Raw genomic sequence first — 27,051 nt, forward strand, 5'->3', positions numbered from 1 at the left:
CCTTTCGGTCAAAGACGAAGAACTGACTTCGAATTTCACTAATTCTACCCTCAATATAATTCTAGTTGTATCAATGCTTCCAATTGAATATGATGTTATATCAGAGGTTACAGAAGATGAAGATGAACTCATTGAAGAAATGACTGCTCACTAGGCTAAGATTAATCACATGCAACATCATCTTAATCCTTTGTTCATCTAGGCTAAGATTAATGATGTTGGGATAAACAAGGTTTTGGTAGATGGAGGTGCAGCGGTAAATCTATTGCTGCACTGTCTCTTAAAAAAGATTGGCTTGTCAGAAACTGAATTGAAGCCACATAATGTAGTTCTTTGCAACTACGAAGGGAAATCTGGAGGTTCCCTCAGTGTTGTTGAAGTTGACCTGGTGGTAGGAACTGTAAAATGATCAACTCTATTTTTGGTAATTGGGTCAAAGGCTAACTACAATTTGCTACTCGGTCGAGAATGGATACATGGTGTTGGAGTTGTTCCTTCAACAATGCACCAAAAACTGTCTCTTTGGAAAGACAATGGTGTGCTAGAAAATATTGAAGAAGACCAAAGTTAAGTTGTGGATGAAGTTGCAAATATCACAAAGAAAACTTTCGACAAGCAATTGGCTAGAATTGGGCCATACCCTATGTCTGAAGTTGATTGTGAGTACTATGGTAAATTTTCTTGGTCAATGAGATTGCATCCCATAGATGGTTTCATCTGGAAAAAGGAACAAGCCAAAGATGATATGATGAGGACTAGAGCTTCTATGTATCCAAAGACTTAAAAGTTCAAATCATTGAACTATTGAAGAAATACAAAGACTGTTTCGCTTGGGATTACAACGAGATGTCAGGTTTGAATCGAGATGTGGTAGAGCTTAAGTTACCAATCTGACCTGACAAAAATCTAGTGAAACAGACATCAAGAAGGTTTGCACTACAAATCCAGTCGAAGATCAAAGAAGAAATTGAGAGATTGCTGAAATGAGGCTCCATCAGAACTGCATGGTATGTAGATTGGCTAGATAATATTGTTCCTGTTGTTAAGAAAAATGGGACTCCTAGAGTCGGTATAGATTTTAGAGACTTGAATTTAGCTACCCCAAAAGATGAATACCATATGCTAGTGGCAGAAATGCTTGTTGATTCAGCAGCAGGCTATGAATATTTGTGCCTGGAAGAACTTAGTAAAGGTGGATATGGCTCTTTCAACTTTTTCATCTCCGACGGCAGATGCATCCAATAACATCAAGAAATAATCAACAACGTCAAATCCGACAGTGGACGCGACATCCAGGACCCGTCTGGTATCTGCGACATTAGGTTCAATGTCGTGTATAAGACAGAGTACATGCATCATACAATAATCAGGGTGTCCACTCTCTACCATCATATTAAGGAAATTTGATTGGTAAATAGTCATTCTGCCATTGTTTAGTAAATCTACTAAATCTAGAGGTAGAGCCAACCAAAGGGAGTTTACTAATTCTGGCATGATCATTTGAAGTCCACAAAAAAGTCAAAAGTGCCATATTCAGCAATTTTTTGCGCGATGAGCGTAAGCACATCATCACTTATTCTTTCCATGATTAAGAAGATGGAAGAAGGAAAGAATTTTGGACGTGGCAATCTCCAAAAGACATGATGGAAGTGTTGAAGCAAAAATCTTTTTGATGAATGTTTTAATGATAACAAACCTCGTGGAATAAATAATAAGTTTTATGAATGGTGATCTACTGATGGTTGCACTTGAGTTTTTGTTCAAAGAACAAGAATCACATAAGTGGATAAGCTAGAAGCCACCCACATTGATAAGTGCATCATATCTACTCAACAATGAAAGAATGAGTATACCATCAGTTGAAACAACAAGATCATATCTCCATGAAGATTCATAGCTCAAGAATGATGATGGAAGAACTTGAATCATGCTGGAAGAACTTACATCACAAGCTGCACAAGAATGTGCTTGAAGTTATGTGACAAAACTCACACTGAGTTTTATCTTATATGATTTGAAGATCAACCATGGGTAAAGAAGATAAAAGGAAATATGCATACAAGTTAGGAAGATTCTCAGAACCTCCTCAAAGTATCACACTTCCAAAGCTTCTGAAGATATGAAGTTCAGAGTTCAGAATGTTCATATGAACAGAGATCAGAATGTTCATGTGAATGGAGTTCATAACAATCATGAACATTAACCCTGAATATATCCAGAAATAATAAAGGATTATTTCATGGATAAACAAGAATATTTAAAGTCATTAGTTACATGCAATAATGAACTAGATGCAAAGAAATATTCTTTTGGACTTCAAAGAAAGAATCATCTTGTTTGTCAAAACAAATGATCTCTCATTTATATGCTTCAAGTAGTTTTTGAAGGAAATAAATAAACAACCTTCATAAGGTTCAAAGTGTTGAAGGACATCAGAATGTTCAACACAAAGTCCAACAGCCAAAAAGGAAGGAACCCAGAAGAAACATTCTGAAGTTCATATGTTTGAACCCAGAAGGAGTTCAGAAGGTTGTTCAGAAGGTTGCTCAGAAGGTTCATTAGAGCAAAACCATAAATCAATGTCCACACCAAGAACATGCAAGAACAGATGTGACATTAACATATCTTATGCATACAATGATTTTTGACTTTGGATCAAGAAATCATTAAAGGCATCTATGGTGATTAAAGGATTAATGGACTTTGATAGTTCTTGGTATTTGTGCGTTCTTGAGTGATTAATCAAGACACAAAAAAAGTTTAAATCATACCAAGATACAAAAAATCAAAGTACATTTGAATTCATGAACTAACTCTGAAGTTCAGAAAGTTAGTTCAGAATGTTGATCAGAGAGTTGATCAGAACTTTCTGATGATAGTTCAGAAGGTTGTTCATAACCAAACCCAGATTCATCAAGAACGTGAAGAACATGCAAGTACACTTGACATGAATAAAAGGTCCAGAAAAGTACAACTGCATGGATGTATCAGCAATAAAGGCTTGGACAAGCAAAAGTGTCAAAAAGGTCTTCAAGGTTCATTCAAGACTATGAACACTTGAAGTTCTAGGAATATTCCAAAGAGGATATTGTCCTAGAGGTTATTTTACTGCACTTCAGTTATGTCTCTACTATTAGGATTGATTACATCAAAAGTAGTCTTACAAATTATCCTAAAGTAAGAGCAAATGAAACATTCTGATGGTCAGAATGTTCACTTCTGCACATGCTTCCAGCTATGAACAGTGTAGTTGGTGGAAAGATGAAAAAGGTAACAAAAGGAGATCTTGCATCAGAGATAACTTGTACTCTGAACAAAATCAAGCAAATCTCCTAGAAGCATGGGCCTGAAGTTGCAGATCCACTACCCTCTCTCTCCTGCACAAAGTCCAAGACAAATTTGGTTTCCTTTATCCCACCTTTTCCAGCAAAACTGGATGCATATGGAAAGGCTACTTTTTGGAGGATAAAACTCATACAAATCTCATACCACGTGCTGGGCAAGCCCAGAAATTCATCAAACATTCATCATTGATGAACCCAGATGAAGAACATCATGAATATCCAACATTCTGATGAAGAACACAGCAACATTCTGATGTTCATCCTGGGAACACAACAACATTCTGATGGTCAGAATGTTCACCCAGATTTTCAAGTAAAAGCTTGTGGGGCTCAGGACACGTGGCATAACACCATTGTTCACCTTACAACGGCTATATGAGCCCAAAAACTCTATAAATAGAGATCAAAGGCTCAGCATTACTTGCACCATTGCAAAGCATACAAGAAAACAACTTGATTTTGTTTGAAGCTCTTGCAATCTGAAATTGATCAATCTCTAAGGTTTTTGTTTCCTTAGTGCACATCAATACTCTCTGTTATCTCGTGCAAAGATAACTTTCTCTTCCTCCTCCTCTGTTTGATTCTCAAACATTCAAACTCCACACAAATTGCAAAGCATACAAGAAAACAACAAAGTTTGTTTGAAGCTTTTGCAAACTTCAATTGATCATCACTGAAGGCTTTCTTCTTACCTTCTTTATAGTGTAAATCAATTTTCTTTCTCCCTCTCTGTTATCTTCTTCACAGATAACTTTTTCCTTCCTCTTTTCTTCTTGTCTGTTTGATTCATAAACATTCAAACCTTCATACAAATTGTAACAAAGTCTCATCTAGCTTTAGGGGTACTAAAGTGTTGGTTTGAGCAAAGGTTGTAAAAGTCTAAGTGGTTAACTTAGCAACAAGGTGCAAGCCTGCTGAGGCTTAGAGAATACAAGATTGTAAGTGTTCAGGTGAACATAGATTATAAGGTGCAGGATTTGAGAGGTTATCTCAAGCATCATAGTGGAAACTCTCACAAGATTGTGAGGAGTGGACTAACCCACATTGGGGGAACCACTATAAACTTCTGTGTGTTCTTTCTCCTCCCTTTACTCTTTTAATTTCAGTATACACTAAACACACACAACACAGTTACTTAATTAAATCAGTTTCTGCATAATCTGCACAAGAACGTCAGAACGTTCTGAAGTCAGAAAGTTAACTTAACTATTCCAAGTTTACACTTGAGAATCATTTTAAAAGTTGCAGGATAATTTTTAAAGGGTCACAATTCAAACCCCCCCTTTCTTGTGACTATTTTATCCACTTCAATTGGCATCAGAGTCTGCCTCTATGGTTTGAGCACTTAACAGTGCATGAGGAAAAGATCCAGAAGGAAGTGATGTCAAAACCTGTAAATCAAAGTGCATGTCACATATGCAACAATGTGGGATACTTCAAAACCAAATGCCCTCTGAAGAAGAAGATGCAAAGATGGCAACCAGAGATGATTTTGAAGTCAACACATGAGTAAAGACAAACACAAGAAGTGAAGAGGTAAGAAATTCTAATCCTTATCTTTTATATAAAGTGTTTAATAATATCTCATTTGACTCATGCATTTTATCTTAAAAGTATGAACTTTTAAAATAATAACTTTTCTTGTATAAAGAAAGAAAATGTGAAACTACTAATCCTGAATGATATATATCTTAAAACCATTCAAAAATTGTAGTACTATCATTTTTAAATATTTGAGAAACATAAGATTCTCAATGATCAAAAATTTGTAAGATTTAGAAAAGTTTGAATTTTTGAAACAAGATGTTATTTTGAAAAGGAAAGTAAAACTTTGAAAAATGACATATTCAACTTACTAAAGTCTGTTAAGACCTTTCAAAAAGCTGGTTTAGGATTCATAACCTATCACAATCAAAAGTGAGAAGGTAAATGTAAAAATTTTCATTTTGAAAAATCTGAACCTATATATTTTTCTTAAAAAGAAACTTGAGAAAAGTCCTCATTTCAAAAAGACATTCTATCCTAAATTAGAATGAGCTCAAAAGGTTGAGATTGGTAAAATATAGTTTTCTTGTTTCAACAAATCTGATCATCTTAAATCAGAATGTGGTCACAAGAAAGAATCTCTCAAGAAGAGAAACACTAACCTCCAAGGACCCAAAGTAATACGGGTACCAAAAGCTTTACCAATTTGTGATGCAGGAATGTCTTCTAAATTTCTAGGAAGAGTTTGATTCATGGACAAATTATGTTCAAGAGATATGTGGAGATCAAAATGATGAAGATTCTCAAACTTCTCAAGATGGTGCTGAGTTTTTCTAGAACAATGGAACAATTTAAAATGAGTTCAAGTAAAAAAAAAAAATCAAAACTTCATTTACTTGCACACCTCTAAGAAGCTATCATTTGTCATCACCTAAACATGAACCACAACCTATCCTAGAATACACCAAACCTTATCATGATTCCACAAATCTTAAAGATGTCCCTAAAATCTTCCACAACATAATTAGGCACACTTTACTCCCTAGATGTGGAACCTTTGATGCTGATACTAATTTATGTATCATCTCATGATCAAAACAAAACTCAACCTCTGGTTCATAATCCTTCCGTACATGATTGATTCTTGTTTGGATGTCAAATAAAAAGTTGTTGAGTTGCCATATGGGATCCATATGACTCCCATCTTTAAGGTTGCACAAGTATCCCTAGAAGGTGAAGAAAGTAAATACACCTTCATGAGATTCACAACCAAAACCTTAGGACAACTTCACATCACCACTTCAAACATGCCAACTCCTCCAACTTCAGGAACATCTGGATCTGTAAAAAGATATGCAGATCAGAAAGTTCAGAAAACTAAGAAGAAAAGAAGAGTTAAGAAGGTTAGAAACCTATCCAGCATACAGAAAGAAGAAGGAGATGGATCTCCTGAAAATATGGAAGACAATGAAGCTTTTTCTCCTCCAGCCCTGGAATTGTTTCAACAAGTTGCTGAGCTTGCAAGAAAAGCAGTTCAGAATGTTGCTGGTGAGAATGAAGAACAGCTTCAGAAGGAAGATGAAGTTGTTGAAGAAGAAATTGTGCAAGATGAGGTTGTCACTTAAATGAAGATGATGAGATACTTCAAGAGGCTCATATGGTTGCTGCAATTACTGAAGAAGACAGTCAGAAGATTTACTCAGCTGGTGATGCATCTCAGAAGTTGGGAATGCTGCTGAAGAAGAACATCAGAAGGTTGACACACCTCAGAATGTTGAAGAAAACCCCTCTGACCAAGATCAGAAAGTTGAAGAAAATATTGAGCAAGCTTCTCACAAAGTTGATAAAGACACTCAAGAAGATGCAGAAATCTTGGCTTCACAAATAATGAATCAAGGAAATGTGCAAGTACAAAAAGATGAACACATGGAATTTTCATTTGGTTTTGATCTCAACATAGAAGATCTAAACTCATACTTCAACACTGATGTTTTCAAGATGCTCAGGATACAGTCCAGATTGTTCAAGAAACATCTGAAACTGAAGATCAGAATGTTCAAAGTGACTGCAATTCAAAATGTTCAAGAAACATCGGAAATTGAAGATCAGAATGTTCAGGTGTCTGCAGATCAGAATGTTCAGGAAAATGCTCCTGATGCTGAAGCTACTCAATCCAAAAAGAAAAAAAAATGTTGAAAGCTTCAAATTTCATCCCTCTGTTTTCAAGCAAGGTAGAAATCTTATACTTTGAGAAAATTGGTCAGCAAGAGCTATTACTCAAAGAACATTCAATAACTTTGGAAGGTTAGAGAATGTTGGATCAAACATCAAGGACCTTACTGGTCATCTGCACTCATATGATGCAAATAAAAGAATTATTCTTGCAAGCTCAAGATTGAAGAAGATGGTCTGATAAAAAGACTTGTCTAAACAATCTCTGCATTCACTTGCTACAATAAGTGAAAGTGTTTGAGTATGTCATTAATGTTGATCATATACCATGTTCTCAACGTATTGTCTTTCAATCTCAACTACATGTTTTTGCAACATATTATTGAAGAACAAGAAGACTTCTCATATTCTATATGAATTGGTCTTCACACTCATATTCAAGGATTTTAAGATGCCTCTGAAAAAGTGAAGTGTATGAGAAGGATTGTCAAATCTTTGACATAAAGAATTTGACAACAATGAGGATCCTCCAACAATGGATTAAGACATCCCTGGAGAAACCATCCAAAAAGTTTCTGACATTGCTAACAAAGTTGTTCAGAAATCTGATGAAGTTCAGAATGTTGAAGAACTTCGAAAAGATGATGGTGGTGCTGAGAAAGAGAGCCAGATAGCTGATGGTTCACCTTAGAAAGATGATGGAATTCTCATTGCTGCTAATGAGGTTCAGAAAGCTGATGCAACTACTGAAACATCACTTCAGAAAGTTGACACAGCTGCTGAAGATGGGAAAGTTGATGAAGTTCCTGCATAACAACTTCAGAAGGTTGATGAAGTTGAAGAAGCTTCTGGAGAAATACCTCGGAAAGCTAACAAAGCAGAAAGCTTTTAGTGGAGAAAGATTCTTTAAATCTTCTACTTCTGAAACAATTTCAAAACTTGAAGTTGATGTTACAAACATCATGGGTGAACTCCAGTTTGATGAACAAGAAATTGTTCTATAATCTGATATGGGAAATATTCCTGTGTCATTAAAAAATCCAGATATGCATGATGTTGCTAAAGCTCTGGCCACACACATGCTTAGTGAAAACACTACCACAAAGGAATCTGATGAGGATGAGCTAGCTGGAAATCAAGCTGGTTTTGATCTGAATATGGAGGAATTCAGCTCAGACTTCAATGCAAATGTCTTTGAGGATTCTCAGATGGAAAATGATGGAACAATTCCTTCAACTCAAGTTCAGAATGTTCAAAGAAACATTCTTCATGAACAAAGCATTCCATCTGTTGATCATATGTCTGCAGATCCTGAAACATCTGGATATGTTAAAAGACACTCATATCAGAAAGATGGAAAGACTAAGAAGAAGAGAAAGCTACTGATGATTAAGCTGCTTCGGAAAGTCATGCTTATTGATGCTTGGAGTTCTCCATCCAGATGAGAAAGTATTTCAAAGAAAGAGAAGCATGCTCTCTTGATTGAATCTCAAAGTGAGGGATATCATCTCATAAGGTACACATTTATTGCACTATGATAAATATGATATGATGATTGAATGCATCAAATTTTGTCATGATTAATTTGTGTTGTTTATACCTAAGGGAAATATTTTTCTTCATACTCCTTTCATGGTGATGTTATACTTATTTGCAACTGCAAAAGTCATAATTGATAATTAAAATCATTGCATGATGTCTTATGCTTTAACAAGATATATTAAGGGTGCATTTAAAATGAATTAGTATTCTTATAATTGAACAAGGGAATGCTTCTGTTATGTATAAATTCATGCATAATATTCTCTCATTGTTTGCCCCAAATTCCTTTTTAATTATCATGTTAAATGTTAAATGTGTTACATCATTTTGTGAATACTTATCTTTTCACATTTGAAATAAATGATTCTGATGCAGTTATTGACATGAGTTGCAAACTAAATCATCATTGTTGTTAAATAATTGATAGGAAGATTTATGTTTGATCATAAATGTTGAATCATGATTGTTCATTGATTTGAAACATAAAAAATGTCTTAATTTGTCAAACTTCAGAATAATTGAAACGTGAAGATATTCACTTGATTTTGATATGGTTTATGAAAATACCATTCTTCAAACATGATTTCAAATGAATCTTATGTTTGAATTTATCATTAGAAGATTTTTTATATACTTGATCTTCATTTTGATGTTGTGTGTGATCTTGTTATAATCTTCAAAAATTGCTCTAAGGTTTGCATAATTTGTTCTTAAACTTATATTGGCCTTGCTTTGAGCATGAAAGTTTGTTTAAGCATTGTTGAATAATTATCTTACTTTAATTGCAAAAATTGAAGACAAAGATAGAGTTGTAAACATCAATGTCATATCAATATGTGTTTGTGCGTAAATTTGCTGCATATACTTGATTGTAAACATGTGTGTTTTTCCACAAATTGTGTCAAGGATTGTTGCTTGTAATTGATTTCTTTTAAAAAGAAATTATCTTGCATCAAATGATACTTTGAAGCATTTCATCTTTTGAAAAACTCAGCAATATTTTCCAACATGGGAATATTGTAAAGAGAGAAAAATCTTTTCTAAACTCTGATTTCACCGCTTCCACAAATACCTCATTTTCTCTCAATTTCAGAAATTGCTGAATAAGATCAATTGATCTTTGCTCTTTTAAAGACTCAATTTAGATTAGTTAATCATTTTCTAATTTTTGAGCATGACTTTGACCAAATGAAAGAACTTATCTGCCATGACAATAAGTAAAAGAAAATAATTATTTTCTTAGAAAATCAAAAGATTTGAAATGTAATAGGACATTCATCTCTAAAACTTAGGGGGAGTTTTCTATACTTGATAATATCAATCTTTTCGAAAACATTGAAACCAAGGACAAAAACATTTTCTCAATTTTTTGAGAAAAATATCTCATATTCTGAATATGTTGAAATGGTTGCATATGTTATCATTTTTCATGTCTTGTTTACACAACTGATTGAAATAATGATTGATCATGATCCTTGCATTGTGTTTTAATTAAACCATGAGTTTAATATATGAATGCACTTGTGAATTACATGCAATGTCTTGTGATTCTTACCTTCCAAAATTATGTCACTTTTCCTTCATATCACCCCTACTACTTTTTGATAGATGACAAAAGGGGGAGAGATATATATGATGGGAGAAAAACCTAGGATGGGGAGACATATGTATTATGGGAGAGAAAAATCTAAAATGGATTTAATTAATGAAGAATGTTATGAATTAACCTTTTCCATATGTTGAGGGGGAGTTTAATTAGTTTGATAAGAATTAAACTCTTACATGTGTTTAGGGGGAGTTTAATTGCATATCCATGAACATTCTTACATTTATTATTAAATCCATCATAAAACTTAATATTTATTCAAAAGGTTTGTCATCATCAAAAAGGGGGAGATTGTTGAAGCAAAAATCTTTTTGATGAATGTTTTAATGATAACAAACCACGTGGAATAAATAATAAGTTTTATGAATGGTGATCTACTGATGGTTGCACTTGAGTTTTTGTTAAAAGAACAGGAATCACATAAGTGGATAAGCTAGAAGCCACCCACATTGATAAGTGCATCATATCTACTCAACAATGAAAGAATGAGTATACCATCAGTTGAAACAACAAGATCATATCTCCATGAAGATTCATAGCTCAAGAATCATGATGGAAGAACTTGAATCATGCTGGAAGAACTTACATCACAAGCTGCACAAGAATGTGCTTGAAGTTATGTGACAAAACTCACACTGAGTTTTATCTTATATGATTTGAAGATCCACCATGGGTAAAGAAGATAAAAGGAAATATGCATACAAGTTAGGAAGATTCTCAGAACCTCCTCAAAGTATCACACTTCCAAAGCTTCTGAAGATATGAAGTTCAGAGTTCAGAATGTTCATATGAACAGAGATCAGAATGTTCATGTGAATGGAGTTCATAACAATCATGAACATTAACCCTGAATATATCCAGAAATAATAAAGGATTATTTCATGGATAAACAAGAATATTTAAAGTCATCAGTTACATGCAATAATGAACTAGATGCAAAGAAATATTCTTTTGGACTTCAAAGAAAGAATCATCTTGTTTGTCAAAACAAATGATCTCTCATTTATATGCTTCAAGTAGTTTTTGAAGGAAATAAATAAACAACCTTCATAAGGTTCAAAGTGTTGAAGGACATCAGAATGTTCAACGCAAAGTACAACAGCCAAAAAGGAAGGAACCCAGAAGAAACATTCTGAAGTTCATATGTTTGAACCCAGAAGGAGTTCAGAAGGTTGTTCAGAAGGTTGCTCAGAAGGTTCATTAGAGCAAAACCATAAATCAATGTCCACACCAAGAACATGCAAGAACAGATGTGACATTAACATATCTTATGCATACAATGATTTTTGACTTTGGATCAAGAAATCATTAAAGGCATCTATGGTGATTAAAGGATTAATGGACTTTGATAGTTCTTGGTATTTGTGCGTTCTTGAGTGATTAATCAAGACACAAAAAAAGTTTAAATCATACCAAGATACAAAAAATCAAAGTACATTTGAATTCATGAACTAACTCTGAAGTTCAGAAAGTTAGTTCAGAATGTTGATCAGAGAGTTGATCAGAACTTTCTGATGATAGTTCAGAAGGTTGTTCATAACCAAACCCAGATTCATCAAGAACGTGAAGAACATGCAAGTACACTTGACATGAATAAAAGGTCCAGAAAAGTACAACTGCATGGATGTATCAGCAATAAAGGCTTGGACAAGCAAAAGTGTCAAAAAGGTCTTCAAGGTTCATTCAAGACTATGAACACTTGAAGTTCTAGGAATATTCCAAAGAGGATATTGTCCTAGAGGTTATTTTACTGCACTTCAGTTATGTCTCTACTATTAGGATTGATTACATCAAAAGTAGTCTTACAAATCATCCTAAAGTAAGAGCAAATGAAACATTCTGATGGTCAGAATGTTCACTTCTGCACATGCTTCCAGCTATGAACAGTGTAGTTGGTGGAAAGATGAAAAAGGTAACAAAAGGAGATCTTGCATCAGAGATAACTTGTACTCTGAACAAAATCAAGCAAATCTCCTAGAAGCATGGGCCTGAAGTTGCAGATCCACTACCCTCTCTCTCCTGTACAAAGTCCAAGACAAATTTGGTTTCCTTTATCCCACCTTTTCCAGCAAAACTGGATGCATATGGAAAGGCTACTTTTTGGAGGATAAAACTCATACAAATCTCATACCACGTGCTGGGCAAGCCCAGAAATTCATCAAACATTCATCATTGATGAACCCAGATGAAGAACATCATGAATATCCAACATTCTGATGAAGAACACAGCAACATTCTGATGTTCATCCTGGGAACACAACAACATTCTGATGGTCAGAATGTTCACCCAGATTTTCAAGTAAAAGCTTGTGGGGCCCAGGACACGTGGCATAACACCATCGGTCACCTTACAACGGCTATATGAGCCCAAAAACTCTATAAATAGAGATCAAAGGCTCAGCATTACTTGCACCATTGCAAAGCATACAAGAAAACAACTTGATTTTGCTTGAAGCTCTTGCAATCTGAAATTGATCAATCTCTAAGGTTTTTGTTTCCTTAGTGCACATCAATACTCTCTGTTATCTCGTGCAAAGATAACTTTCTCTTCCTCCTCCTCTGTTTGATTCTCAAACATTCAAACTCCACACAAATTGCAAAGCATACAAGAAAACAACAAAGTTTGTTTGAAGCTTTTGCAAACTTCAATTGATCATCACTGAAGGCTTTCTTCTTACCTTCTTTATAGTGTAAATCAATTTTCTTTCTCCCTCTCTGTTATCTTCTTCACAGATAACTTTTTCCTTCCTCTTTTCTTCTTGTCTGTTTGATTCATAAACATTCAAACCTTCATACAAATTGTAACAAAGTCTCATCTAGCTTTAGGGGTACTAAAGTGTTGGTTTGAGCAAAGGTTGTAAAAGTCTAAGTGGTTAACTTAGCAACAAGGTGCAAGCCTGCTGAGGCTTAGAGAATACAAGATTGTAAGTGTTCAGGTGAACATAGATTATAAGGTGCAGGATTTGAGAGGTTATCTCAAGCATCATAGTGGAAACTCTCACAAGATTGTGAGGAGTGGACTAACCCACATTGGGGGAACCACTATAAACTTCTGTGTGTTCTTTCTCCTCCCTTTACTCTTTTAATTTCAGTATACACTAAACACACACAACACAGTTACTTAATTAAATCAGTTTCTGCATAATCTGCACAAGAACGTCAGAACGTTCTGAAGTCAGAAAGTTAACTTAACTATTCCAAGTTTACACTTGAGAATCATTTTAAAAGTTGCAGGATAATTTTTAAAGGGTCACAATTCAAACCCCCCCTTTCTTGTGACTATTTTATCCACTTCAATTGGCATCAGAGTCTGCCTCTATGGTTTGAGCACTTAACAGTGCATGAGGAAAAGATCCAGAAGGAAGTGATGTCAAAACCTGCAAATCAAAGTGCATGTCACATATGCAACAATGTGGGATACTTCAAAACCAAATGCCCTCTGAAGAAGAAGATGCAAAGATGGCAACCAGAGATGATTTTGAAGTCAACACATGAGTAAAGACAAACACAAGAAGTGAAGAGGTAAGAAATTCTAATCCTTATCTTTTATATAAAGTGTTTAATAATATCTCATTTGACTCATGCATTTTATCTTAAAAGTATGAACTTTTAAAATAATAACTTTTATTGTATAAAGAAAGAAAATGTGAAACTACTAATCCTGAATGATATATATCTTAAAACCATTCAAAAATTGTAGTACTATCATTTTTAAATATTTGAGAAACATAAGATTCTCAATGATCAAAAATTTGTAAGATTTAGAAAAGTCTGAATTTTTGAAACAAGATGTTATTTTGAAAAGGAAAGTAAAACTTTGAAAAATGACATATTCAACTTTCTAAAGTCTGTTAAGACCTTTCAAAAAGCTGGTTTAGGATTCATAACCTATCACAATCAAAAGTGAGAAGGTAAATGTAAAAATTTTCATTTTGAAAAATCTGAACCTATATATTTTTCTTAAAAAGAAACTTGAGAAAAGTCCTCATTTCAAAAAGACATTCTATCCTAAATTAGAATGAGCTCAAAAGGTTGAGATTGGTAAAATATAGTTTTCTTGTTTCAACAAATCTGATCATCTTAAATCAGAATGTGGTCACAAGAAAGAATCTCTCAAGAAGAGAAACACTAACCTCCAAGGACCCAAAGTAATACGGGTACCAAAAGCTTTACCAATTTGTGATGCAGGAATGTCTTCTAAATTTCTAGGAAGAGTTTGATTCATGGACAAATTATGTTCAAGAGATATGTGGAGATCAAAATGATGAAGATTCTCAAACTTCTCAAGATGGTGCTGAGTTGTTCTAGAACAATGGAACAATTTAAAATGAGTTCAAGTAAAAAAAAAAAATCAAAACTTCATTTACTTGCACACCTCTAAGAAGCTATCATTTGTCATCACCTAAACATGAACCACAACCTATCCTAGAATACACCAAACCTTATCATGATTCCACAAATCTTAAAGATGTCCCTAAAATCTTCCACAACATAATTAGGCACACTTTACTCCCTAGATGTGGAACCTTTGATGCTGATACTAATTTATGTATCATCTCATGATCAAAACAAAATTTAACCTCTGCTTCATAATCCTTCCGTACATGATTGATTCTTGTTTGGATGTCAAATAAAAAGTTGTTGAGTTGCCATATGGGATCCATATGACTCCCATCTTTAAGGTTGCACAAGTATCCCTAGAAGGTGAAGAAAGTAAATACACCTTCATGAGATTCACAACCAAAACCTTAGGACAACTTCACATCACCACTTCAAAAGTGCCAACTCCTCCAACTTCAGGAACATCTGGATCTGTAAAAAGATATGCAGATCAGAAAGTTCAGAAAACTAAGAAGAAAAGAAGAGTTAAGAAGGTTAGAAACCTATCCAGCATACAGAAAGAAGAAGGAGATGGATCTCCTGAAAATATGGAAGACAATGAAGCTTTTTCTCCTCCAGCCCTAGAATTGTTTCAACAAGTTGCTGAGCTTGCAAGAAAAGCAGTTCAGAATGTTGCTGGTGAGAATGAAGAACAACTTCAGAAGGAAGATGAAGTTGTTGAAGAAGAAATTGTGCAAGATGAGGTTGTCACTCAAATGAAGATGATGAGATACTTCAAGAGGCTCATATGGTTGCTGCAATTACTGAAGAAGACAGTCAGAAGATTTACTCAGCTGGTGATGCATCTCAGAAGTTGGGAATGCTGCTGAAGAAGAACATCAGAAGGTTGACACACCTCAGAATGTTGAAGAAAACCCTTCTGACCAAGATCAGAAAGTTGAAGAAAATATTGAGCAAGCTTCTCACAAAGTTGATAAAGACACTCAAGAAGATGCAGAAATCTTGGCTTCACAAATAATGAATCAAGGAAATGTGCAAGTACAAAAAGATGAACACATGGAATTTTCATTTAGTTTTGATCTCAACATAGAAGATCTAAACTCATACTTCAACACTGATGTTTTCAAGATGCTCAGGATACAGTCCAGATTGTTCAAGAAACATCTGAAACTGAAGATCAGAATGTTCAAAGTGACTGCAATTCAAAATGTTCAAGAAACATCTGAAATTGAAGATCAGAATGTTCAGGTGTCTGCAGATCAGAATGTTCAGGAAAATGCTCCTGATGCTGAAGCTACTCAATCCAAAAAGAAAAAAAAAATGTTGAAAGCTTCAAATTTCATCCCTCTGTTTTCAAGCAAGGTAGAAATCTTATACTTTGAGAAAATTGGTCAGCAAGAGCTATTACTCAAAGAACATTCAATAACTTTGGAAGGTTAGAGAATGTTGGATCAAACATCAAGGACCTTACTGGTCATCTGCACTCATATGATGCAAATAAAAGAATTATTCTTGCAAGCTCAAGATTGAAGAAGATGGTCTGATAAAAAGACTTGTCTAAACAATCTCTGCATTCACTTGCTACAATAAGTGAAAGTGTTTGAGTATGTCATTAATGTTGATCATATACCATGTTCTCAACGTATTGTCTTTCAATCTCAACTACATGTTTTTGCAACATATTATTGAAGAACAAGAAGACTTCTCATATTCTATATGAATTGGTCTTCACACTCATATTCAAGCATTTTAAGATGCCTCTGAAAAAGTGAAGTGTATGAGAAGGATTGTCAAATCTTTGACATAAAGAATTTGACAACAATGAGGATCCTCCAACAATGGATTAAGACATCCCTGGAGAAACCATCCAAAAAGTTTCTGACATTGCTAACAAAGTTGTTCAGAAATCTGATGAAGTTCAGAATGTTGAAGAACTTCGAAAAGATGATGGTGGTGCTGAGAAAGAGAGCCAGCTAGCTGATGGTTCACCTTAGAAAGATGATGGAATTCTCATTGCTGCTAATGAGGTTCAGAAAGCTGATGCAACTACTGAAACATCACTTCAGAAAGTTGACACAGCTGCTGAAGATGGGAAAGTTGATGAAGTTCCTGCATAACAACTTCAGAAGGTTGATGAAGTTGAAGAAGCTTCTGGAGAAATACCTCGGAAAGCTAACAAAGCAGAAAGCTTTTAGTGGAGAAAGATTCTTTAAATCTTCTACTTCTGAAACAATTTCAAAACTTGAAGTTGATGTTACAAACATCATGGGTGAACTCCAGTTTGATGAACAAGAAATTGTTCTATAATCTGATATGGGAAATATTCCTGTGTCATTAAAAAATCCAGATATGCATGATGTTGCTAAAGCTCTGGCCACACACATGCTTAGTGAAAACACTACCACAAAGGAATCTGATGAGGATGAGCTAGCTGGAAATCAAGCTGGTTTTGATCTGAATATGGAGGAATTCAGCTCATACTTGAATGCAAATGTCTTTGAGGATTCTCAGATGGAAAATGATGGAACAATTCCTTCAACTCAAGTTCAGAATGTTCAAAGAAACATTCTTCATGAACAAAGCATTCCATCTGTTGATCATATGTCTGCAGATCCTGAAACATCTGGATATGTTAAAAGACACTCATATCAGAAAGATGGAAAGACTAAGAAGAAGAGAAAGCTACTGATGATTAAGCTGCTTCGGAAAGTCATGCTTATTGATGCTTGGAGTTCTCCATCCAGATGAGAAAGTATTTCAAAGAAAGAGAAGCATGCTCTCTTGATTGAATCTCAAAGTGAGGGATATCATCTCATAAGGTACACATTTATTGCACTATGATAAATATGATATGATGATTGAATGCATCAAATTTTGTCATGATTAATTTGTGTTGTTTATACCTAAGGGAAATATTTTTCTTCATACTCCTTTCATGGTGATGTTATACTTATTTTCAACTGCAAAAGTCATAATTGATAATTAAAATCATTGCATGATGTCTTATGCTTTAACAAGATATATTAAGGGTGCATTTAAAATGAATTAGTATTCTTATAATTGAACAAGGGAATGCTTCTGTTATGTATAAATTCATGCATAATATTCTCTCATTGTTTGCCCCAAATTCCTTTTTAATTATCATGTTAAATGTTAAATGTGTTACATCATTTTGTGAATACTTATTATTTCACATTTGAAATAAATGATTCTGATGCAGTTATTGACATGAGTTGCAAACTAAATCATCATTGTTGTTAAATAATTGATAGGAAGATTTATGTTTGATCATAAATGTTGAATCATGATTGTTCATTGATTTGAAACATAAAAAATGTCTTAATTTGTCAAACTTCAGAATAATTGAAACGTGAAGATATTCACTTGATTTTGATATGGTTTATGAAAATACCATTCTTCAAACATGATTTCAAATGAATCTTATGTTTGAATTTATCATTAGAAGATTTTTTATATACTTGATCTTCATTTTGATGTTGTGTGTGATCTTGTTATAATCTTCAAAAATTGCTCTAAGGTTTGCATAATTTGTTCTTAAACTTATATTGGCCTTGCTTTGAGCATGAAAGTTTGTTTAAGCATTGTTGAATAATTATCTTACTTTAATTGCAAAAATTGAAGACAAAGATAGAGTTGTAAACATCAATGTCATATCAATATGTGTTTGTGCGTAAATTTGCTGCATATACTTGATTGTAAACATGTGTGTTTTTCCACAAATTGTGTCAAGGATTGTTGCTTGTAATTGATTTCTTTTAAAAAGAAATTATCTTGCATCAAATGATACTTTGAAGCATTTCATCTTTTGAAAAACTCAGCAATATTTTCCAACATGGGAATATTGTAAAGAGAGAAAAATCTTTTCTAAACTCTGATTTCACCGCTTCCACAAATACCTCATTTTCTCTCAATTTCAGAAATTGCTGAATAAGATCAATTGATCTTTGCTCTTTTAAAGACTCAATTTAGATTAGTTAATCATTTTCTAATTTTTGAGCATGACTTTGACCAAATGAAAGAACTTATCTGCCATGACAATAAGTAAAAGAAAATAATTATTTTCTTAGAAAATCAAAAGATTTGAAATGTAATAGGACATTCATCTCTAAAACTTAGGGGGAGTTTTCTATACTTGATAATATCAATCTTTTCGAAAACATTGAAACCAAGGACAAAAACATTTTCTCAATTTTTTGAGAAAAATATCTCATATTCTGAATATGTTGAAATGGTTGCATATGTTATCATTTTTCATGTCTTGTTTACACAACTGATTGAAATAATGATTGATCATGATCCTTGCATTGTGTTTTAATTAAACCATGAGTTTAATATATGAATGCACTTGTGAATTACATGCAATGTCTTGTGATTCTTACCTTCCAAAATTATGTCACTTTTCCTTCATATCACCCCTACTACTTTTTGATAGATGACAAAAGGGGGAGAGATATATATGATGGGAGAAAAACCTAGGATGGGGAGACATATGTATTATGGGAGAGAAAAATCTAAAATGGATTTAATTAATGAAGAATGTTATGAATTAACCTTTTCCATATGTTGAGGGGGAGTTTAATTAGTTTGATAAGAATTAAACTCTTACATGTGTTTAGGGGGAGTTTAATTGCATATCCATGAACATTCTTACATTTATTATTAAATCCATCATAAAACTTAATATTTATTCAAAAGGTTTGTCATCATCAAAAAGGGGGAGATTGTTGAAGCAAAAATCTTTTTGATGAATGTTTTAATGATAACAAACCACGTGGAATAAATAATAAGTTTTATGAATGGTGATCTACTGATGGTTGCACTTGAGTTTTTGTTAAAAGAACAGGAATCACATAAGTGGATAAGCTAGAAGCCACCCACATTGATAAGTGCATCATATCTACTCAACAATGAAAGAATGAGTATACCATCAGTTGAAACAACAAGATCATATCTCCATGAAGATTCATAGCTCAAGAATCATGATGGAAGAACTTGAATCATGCTGGAAGAATTTACATCACAAGCTGCACAAGAATGTGCTTGAAGTTATGTGACAAAACTCACACTGAGTTTTATCTTATATGATTTGAAGATCCACCATGGGTAAAGAAGATAAAAGGAAATATGCATACAAGTTAGGAAGATTCTTAGAACCTCCTCAAAGTATCACACTTCCAAAGCTTCTGAAGATATGAAGTTCAGAGTTCAGAATGTTCATATGAACAGAGATCAGAATGTTCATGTGAATGGAGTTCATAACAATCATGAACATTAACCCTGAATATATCCAGAAATAATAAAGGATTATTTCATGGATAAACAAGAATATTTAAAGTCATCAGTTACATGCAATAATGAACTAGATGCAAAGAAATATTCTTTTGGACTTCAAAGAAAGAATCATCTTGTTTGTCAAAACAAATGATCTCTCATTTATATGCTTCAAGTAGTTTTTGAAGGAAATAAATAAACAACCTTCATAAGGTTCAAAGTGTTGAAGGACATCAGAATGTTCAACGCAAAGTACAACAGCCAAAAAGGAAGGAACCCAGAAGAAACATTCTGAAGTTCATATGTTTGAACCCAGAAGGAGTTCAGAAGGTTGTTCAGAAGGTTGCTCAGAAGGTTCATTAGAGCAAAACCATAAATCAATGTCCACACCAAGAACATGCAAGAACAGATGTGACATTAACATATCTTATGCATACAATGATTTTTGACTTTGGATCAAGAAATCATTAAAGGCATCTATGGTGATTAAAGGGTTAATGGACTTTGATAGTTCTTGGTATTTGTGCGTTCTTGAGTGATTAATCAAGACACAAAAAAAGTTTAAATCATACCAAGATACAAAAAATCAAAGTACATTTGAATTCATGAACTAACTCTGAAGTTCAGAAAGTTAGTTCAGAATGTTGATCAGAGAGTTGATCAGAACTTTCTGATGATAGTTCAGAAGGTTGTTCATAACCAAACCCAGATTCATCAAGAACGTGAAGAACATGCAAGTACACTTGACATGAATAAAAGGTCCAGAAAAGTACAACTGCATGGATGTATCAGCAATAAAGGCTTGGACAAGCAAAAGTGTCAAAAAGGTCTTCAAGGTTCATTCAAGACTATGAACACTTGAAGTTCTAGGAATATTCCAAAGAGGATATTGTCCTAGAGGTTATTTTACTGCACTTCAGTTATGTCTCTACTATTAGGATTGATTACATCAAAAGTAGTCTTACAAATCATCCTAAAGTAAGAGCAAATGAAACATTCTGATGGTCAGAATGTTCACTTCTGCACATGCTTCCAGCTATGAACAGTGTAGTTGGTGGAAAGATGAAAAAGGTAACAAAAGGAGATCTTGCATCAGAGATAACTTGTACTCTGAACAAAATCAAGCAAATCTCCTAGAAGCATGGGCCTGAAGTTGCAGATCCACTACCCTCTCTCTCCTGTACAAAGTCCAAGACAAATTTGGTTTCCTTTATCCCACCTTTTCCAGCAAAACTGGATGCATATGGAAAGGCTACTTTTTGGAGGATAAAACTCATACAAATCTCATACCACGTGCTGGGCAAGCCCAGAAATTCATCAAACATTCATCATTGATGAACCCAGATGAAGAACATCATGAATATCCAACATTCTGATGAAGAACACAGCAACATTCTGATGTTCATCCTGGGAACACAACAACATTCTGATGGTCAGAATGTTCACCCAGATTTTCAAGTAAAAGCTTGTGGGGCCCAGGACACGTGGCATAACACCATTGGTCACCTTACAACGGCTATATGAGCCCAAAAACTCTATAAATAGAGATCAAAGGCTCAGCATTACTTGCACCATTGCAAAGCATACAAGAAAACAACTTGATTTTGTTTGAAGCTCTTGCAATCTGAAATTGATCAATCTCTAAGGTTTTTGTTTCCTTAGTGCACATCAATACTCTCTGTTATCTCGTGCAAAGATAACTTTCTCTTCCTCCTCCTCTGTTTGATTCTCAAACATTCAAACTCCACACAAATTGCAAAGCATACAAGAAAACAACAAAGTTTGTTTGAAGCTTTTGCAAACTTCAATTGATCATCACTGAAGGCTTTCTTCTTACCTTCTTTATAGTGTAAATCAATTTTCTTTCTCCCTCTCTGTTATCTTCTTCACAGATAACTTTTTCCTTCCTCTTTTCTTCTTGTCTGTTTGATTCATAAACATTCAAACCTTCATACAAATTGTAACAAAGTCTCATCTAGCTTTAGGGGTACTAAAGTGTTGGTTTGAGCAAAGGTTGTAAAAGTCTAAGTGGTTAACTTAGCAACAAGGTGCAAGCCTGCTGAGGCTTAGAGAATACAAGATTGTAAGTGTTCAGGTGAACATAGATTATAAGGTGCAGGATTTGAGAGGTTATCTCAAGCATCATAGTGGAAACTCTCACAAGATTGTGAGGAGTGGACTAACCCACATTGGGGGAACCACTATAAACTTCTGTGTGTTCTTTCTCCTCCCTTTACTCTTTTAATTTCAGTATACACTAAACACACACAACACAGTTACTTAATTAAATCAGTTTCTGCATAATCTGCACAAGAACGTCAGAACGTTCTGAAGTCAGAAAGTTAACTTAACTATTCCAAGTTTACACTTGAGAATCATTTTAAAAGTTGCAGGATAATTTTTAAAGGGTCACAATTCAAACCCCCCCTTTCTTGTGACTATTTTATCCACTTCAATTGGCATCAGAGTCTGCCTCTATGGTTTGAGCACTTAACAGTGCATGAGGAAAAGATCCAGAAGGAAGTGATGTCAAAACCTGCAAATCAAAGTGCATGTCACATATGCAACAATGTGGGATACTTCAAAACCAAATGCCCTCTGAAGAAGAAGATGCAAAGATGGCAACCAGAGATGATTTTGAAGTCAACACATGAGTAAAGACAAACACAAGAAGTGAAGAGGTAAGAAATTCTAATCCTTATCTTTTATATAAAGTGTTTAATAATATCTCATTTGACTCATGCATTTTATCTTAAAAGTATGAACTTTTAAAATAATAACTTTTCTTGTATAAAGAAAGAAAATGTGAAACTACTAATCCTGAATGATATATATCTTAAAACCATTCAAAAATTGTAGTACTATCATTTTTAAATATTTGAGAAACATAAGATTCTCAATGATCAAAAATTTGTAAGATTTAGAAAAGTCTGAATTTTTGAAACAAGATGTTATTTTGAAAAGGAAAGTAAAACTTTGAAAAATGACATATTCAACTTTCTAAAGTCTGTTAAGACCTTTCAAAAAGCTGGTTTAGGATTCATAACCTATCACAATCAAAAGTGAGAAGGTAAATGTAAAAATTTTCATTTTGAAAAATCTGAACCTATATATTTTTCTTAAAAAGAAACTTGAGAAAAGTCCTCATTTCAAAAAGACATTCTATCCTAAATTAGAATGAGCTCAAAAGGTTGAGATTGGTAAAATATAGTTTTCTTGTTTCAACAAATCTGATCATCTTAAATCAGAATGTGGTCACAAGAAAGAATCTCTCAAGAAGAGAAACACTAACCTCCAAGGACCCAAAGTAATACGGGTACCAAAAGCTTTACCAATTTGTGATGCAGGAATGTCTTCTAAATTTCTAGGAAGAGTTTGATTCATGGACAAATTATGTTCAAGAGATATGTGGAGATCAAAATGATGAAGATTCTCAAACTTCTCAAGATGGTGCTGAGTTGTTCTAGAACAATGGAACAATTTAAAATGAGTTCAAGTAAAAAAAAAATCAAAACTTCATTTACTTGCACACCTCTAAGAAGCTATCATTTGTCATCACCTAAACATGAACCACAACCTATCCTAGAATACACCAAACCTTATCATGATTCCACAAATCTTAAAGATGTCCCTAAAATCTTCCACAACATAATTAGGCACACTTTACTCCCTAGATGTGGAACCTTTGATGCTGATACTAATTTATGTATCATCTCATGATCAAAACAAAATTTAACCTCTGCTTCATAATCCTTCCGTACATGATTGATTCTTGTTTGGATGTCAAATAAAAAGTTGTTGAGTTGCCATATGGGATCCATATGACTCCCATCTTTAAGGTTGCACAAGTATCCCTAGAAGGTGAAGAAAGTAAATACACCTTCATGAGATTCACAACCAAAACCTTAGGACAACTTCACATCACCACTTCAAAAGTGCCAACTCCTCCAACTTCAGGAACATCTGGATCTGTAAAAAGATATGCAGATCAGAAAGTTCAGAAAACTAAGAAGAAAAGAAGAGTTAAGAAGGTTAGAAACCTATCCAGCATACAGAAAGAAGAAGGAGATGGATCTCCTGAAAATATGGAAGACAATGAAGCTTTTTCTCCTCCAGCCCTAGAATTGTTTCAACAAGTTGCTGAGCTTGCAAGAAAAGCAGTTCAGAATGTTGCTGGTGAGAATGAAGAACAACTTCAGAAGGAAGATGAAGTTGTTGAAGAAGAAATTGTGCAAGATGAGGTTGTCACTCAAATGAAGATGATGAGATACTTCAAGAGGCTCATATGGTTGCTGCAATTACTGAAGAAGACAGTCAGAAGATTTACTCAGCTGGTGATGCATCTCAGAAGTTGGGAATGCTGCTGAAGAAGAACATCAGAAGGTTGACACACCTCAGAATGTTGAAGAAAACCCTTCTGACCAAGATCAGAAAGTTGAAGAAAATATTGAGCAAGCTTCTCACAAAGTTGATAAAGACACTCAAGAAGATGCAGAAATCTTGGCTTCACAAATAATGAATCAAGGAAATGTGCAAGTACAAAAAGATGAACACATGGAATTTTCATTTAGTTTTGATCTCAACATAGAAGATCTAAACTCATACTTCAACACTGATGTTTTCAAGATGCTCAGGATACAGTCCAGATTGTTCAAGAAACATCTGAAACTGAAGATCAGAATGTTCAAAGTGACTGCAATTCAAAATGTTCAAGAAACATCTGAAATTGAAGATCAGAATGTTCAGGTGTCTGCAGATCAGAATGTTCAGGAAAATGCTCCTGATGCTGAAGCTACTCAATCCAAAAAGAAAAAAAAATGTTGAAAGCTTCAAATTTCATCCCTCTGTTTTCAAGCAAGGTAGAAATCTTATACTTTGAGAAAATTGGTCAGCAAGAGCTATTACTCAAAGAACATTCAATAACTTTGGAAGGTTAGAGAATGTTGGATCAAACATCAAGGACCTTACTGGTCATCTGCACTCATATGATGCAAATAAAAGAATTATTCTTGCAAGCTCAAGATTGAAGAAGATGGTCTGATAAAAAGACTTGTCTAAACAATCTCTGCATTCACTTGCTACAATAAGTGAAAGTGTTTGAGTATGTCATTAATGTTGATCATATACCATGTTCTCAACGTATTGTCTTTCAATCTCAACTACATGTTTTTGCAACATATTATTGAAGAACAAGAAGACTTCTCATATTCTATATGAATTGGTCTTCACACTCATATTCAAGCATTTTAAGATGCCTCTGAAAAAGTGAAGTGTATGAGAAGGATTGTCAAATCTTTGACATAAAGAATTTGACAACAATGAGGATCCTCCAACAATGGATTAAGACATCCCTGGAGAAACCATCCAAAAAGTTTCTGACATTGCTAACAAAGTTGTTCAGAAATCTGATGAAGTTCAGAATGTTGAAGAACTTCGAAAAGATGATGGTGGTGCTGAGAAAGAGAGCCAGCTAGCTGATGGTTCACCTTAGAAAGATGATGGAATTCTCATTGCTGCTAATGAGGTTCAGAAAGCTGATGCAACTACTGAAACATCACTTCAGAAAGTTGACACAGCTGCTGAAGATGGGAAAGTTGATGAAGTTCCTGCATAACAACTTCAGAAGGTTGATGAAGTTGAAGAAGCTTCTGGAGAAATACCTCGGAAAGCTAACAAAGCAGAAAGCTTTTAGTGGAGAAAGATTCTTTAAATCTTCTACTTCTGAAACAATTTCAAAACTTGAAGTTGATGTTACAAACATCATGGGTGAACTCCAGTTTGATGAACAAGAAATTGTTCTATAATCTGATATGGGAAATATTCCTGTGTCATTAAAAAATCCAGATATGCATGATGTTGCTAAAGCTCTGGCCACACACATGCTTAGTGAAAACACTACCACAAAGGAATCTGATGAGGATGAGCTAGCTGGAAATCAAGCTGGTTTTGATCTGAATATGGAGGAATTCAGCTCATACTTGAATGCAAATGTCTTTGAGGATTCTCAGATGGAAAATGATGGAACAATTCCTTCAACTCAAGTTCAGAATGTTCAAAGAAACATTCTTCATGAACAAAGCATTCCATCTGTTGATCATATGTCTGCAGATCCTGAAACATCTGGATATGTTAAAAGACACTCATATCAGAAAGATGGAAAGACTAAGAAGAAGAGAAAGCTACTGATGATTAAGCTGCTTCGGAAAGTCATGCTTATTGATGCTTGGAGTTCTCCATCCAGATGAGAAAGTATTTCAAAGAAAGAGAAGCATGCTCTCTTGATTGAATCTCAAAGTGAGGGATATCATCTCATAAGGTACACATTTATTGCACTATGATAAATATGATATGATGATTGAATGCATCAAATTTTGTCATGATTAATTTGTGTTGTTTATACCTAAGGGAAATATTTTTCTTCATACTCCTTTCATGGTGATGTTATACTTATTTTCAACTGCAAAAGTCATAATTGATAATTAAAATCATTGCATGATGTCTTATGCTTTAACAAGATATATTAAGGGTGCATTTAAAATGAATTAGTATTCTTATAATTGAACAAGGGAATGCTTCTGTTATGTATAAATTCATGCATAATATTCTCTCATTGTTTGCCCCAAATTCCTTTTTAATTATCATGTTAAATGTTAAATGTGTTACATCATTTTGTGAATACTTTTCTTTTCACATTTGAAATAAATGATTCTGATGCAGTTATTGACATGAGTTGCAAACTAAATCATCATTGTTGTTAAATAATTGATAGGAAGATTTATGTTTGATCATAAATGTTGAATCATGATTGTTCATTGATTTGAAACATAAAAAATGTCTTAATTTGTCAAACTTCAGAATAATTGAAACGTGAAGATATTCACTTGATTTTGATATGGTTTATGAAAATACCATTCTTCAAACATGATTTCAAATGAATCTTATGTTTGAATTTATCATTAGAAGATTTTTTATATACTTGATCTTCATTTTGATGTTGTGTGTGATCTTGTTATAATCTTCAAAAATTGCTCTAAGGTTTGCATAATTTGTTCTTAAACTTATATTGGCCTTGCTTTGAGCATGAAAGTTTGTTTAAGCATTGTTGAATAATTATCTTACTTTAATTGCAAAAATTGAAGACAAAGATAGAGTTGTAAACATCAATGTCATATCAATATGTGTTTGTGCGTAAATTTGCTGCATATACTTGATTGTAAACATGTGTGTTTTTCCACAAATTGTGTCAAGGATTGTTGCTTGTAATTGATT

The 27,051-nt window shown here is 33.9% G+C and overlaps 3 long non-coding RNA genes across 3 annotated transcripts; all 3 read right to left on the reverse strand.

Moving 5' to 3' along the window:
- Positions 1-4,463: 4,463 nt before the first annotated feature.
- Positions 4,464-12,476, reverse strand: LOC146915618 (uncharacterized). Its single transcript, XR_015014680.1, has 2 exons — positions 8,602-12,476; positions 4,464-4,735 (listed from the first exon to the last, which is right to left on the reverse strand). It is a non-coding gene; the product is annotated as an uncharacterized LOC146915618 (long non-coding RNA).
- A 295-nt stretch (positions 12,477-12,771) lies between these two features.
- Positions 12,772-17,452, reverse strand: LOC146915619 (uncharacterized). Its single transcript, XR_015014681.1, has 2 exons — positions 17,394-17,452; positions 12,772-13,526 (listed from the first exon to the last, which is right to left on the reverse strand). It is a non-coding gene; the product is annotated as an uncharacterized LOC146915619 (long non-coding RNA).
- A 4,610-nt stretch (positions 17,453-22,062) lies between these two features.
- LOC146915620 (uncharacterized) lies at positions 22,063-26,241 on the reverse strand. Its single transcript, XR_015014682.1, has 2 exons — positions 26,183-26,241; positions 22,063-22,318 (listed from the first exon to the last, which is right to left on the reverse strand). It is a non-coding gene; the product is annotated as an uncharacterized LOC146915620 (long non-coding RNA).
- Between the last annotated feature and the right edge of the window lie 810 nt (positions 26,242-27,051).

This window comes from Medicago sativa, chromosome 6 (genome assembly GCF_051527215.1).
Source record: "Medicago sativa cultivar Bolivia chromosome 6, Bolivia_mono, whole genome shotgun sequence".
Lineage (NCBI taxonomy): Eukaryota > Viridiplantae > Streptophyta > Magnoliopsida > Fabales > Fabaceae > Medicago > Medicago sativa.